Source organism: Staurois parvus, unplaced genomic scaffold (assembly GCF_062004578.1).
Source record: "Staurois parvus isolate SC_StPar_1 unplaced genomic scaffold, SC_StPar_1.0 ptg000195l, whole genome shotgun sequence".
Taxonomy (NCBI): Eukaryota; Metazoa; Chordata; class Amphibia; order Anura; family Ranidae; genus Staurois; species Staurois parvus.
Genome location: NW_028317991.1, coordinates 9,457,543 through 9,458,599, shown reverse-complemented (window position 1 = coordinate 9,458,599; position 1,057 = coordinate 9,457,543). Strand labels below are relative to the sequence as shown.

At 40.6% G+C, this 1,057-nt stretch overlaps 1 pseudogene; it reads right to left on the bottom strand.

Moving 5' to 3' along the window:
- Positions 1-416: 416 nt before the first annotated feature.
- Positions 417-537, bottom strand: LOC149461691 (U2 spliceosomal RNA; annotated as a pseudogene).
- Positions 538-1,057: the final 520 nt, after the last annotated feature.

Sequence of the window (1,057 nt, the reverse complement as noted above, 5' to 3'; positions counted from 1 at the left end):
CCATTATCTATACCATAGTTTGTAGACTCTATAACTTTCACACAAAGCATTCAATATACACTTATTGGGATTTTTTAAACCAAAAACATGTAGCGGAATACATTTCGGTATAAATTTATGACAAAATTTTAGTTTTTTGGATATTTTTAATGACAATTGATAAAATATTGTTTTTTTCAAAAATATTTATAGCGCAAAAAACAAAAAAAAAAGTGCACAGATGATCAAATACCACCAGAAGAATGCTCTATTTGTATGAAAAAAAGTACGTAAATTTCATTTATGTACCATATTGCATGACTGCACAATTTTTACCCCTCCAGTTTTCCCCGGGGGAATTACTCCCGGGCCCCAACTGCCTGTGTTTCGGTTTCTGTTCCAGCCGGTACTAGCCTTCAGAGCCCCCATCACACCAGCAGGGATACTATACACCCAACCATCCTCGCCAAAAAGCAAGAATAACGGCAGAGCACCCCTACTGGACACTGATAACAACAGATACTACACTTGATCTTAGCCAAAAGGCCTAGAAGCGATCTACTGATTGCTGGTGCAATGCTTTTGAAGGCTCCTGCAGACAAAAATAACAAATGCACATTTTTTAACCTGCATAAAAAAGTGCATCTATTATTTTTTACTGAAAGGTGAACTTATCCTTTAAGCAGGTGCTAACCTGGATGGGAGGGTATGGATTAATGCCTTCCCGGTTCATGGGCTTTTTTTTGGCAGGATCTTTGGGTCCAACCCACTGCACCTGTGGACATAAAAGGGGACAGTGGGCTGAGTCCGGATTGATTGGCTTGTCTTGCTTCATGTTGTTTCTGTGGCTTGCTCATTTTTTCAGTTCCCCAAGGAGAGCTACATGATGTAAAGTTGTCAGAACTTGGGGTTGGCCCAAAGATATCAGCTGCTGAAGAATGCCTCTAATGGACGCTGCATTTATTGTGATTCTGCCATTGCAGGTATTCCGGGACAGCACATGGTTAGGAGTAGGGATTAGGGAATTAGGAGGAGACTGTGTCTGTGGGACTGTTCTGTCTTTGTTTTGGATCTTTTG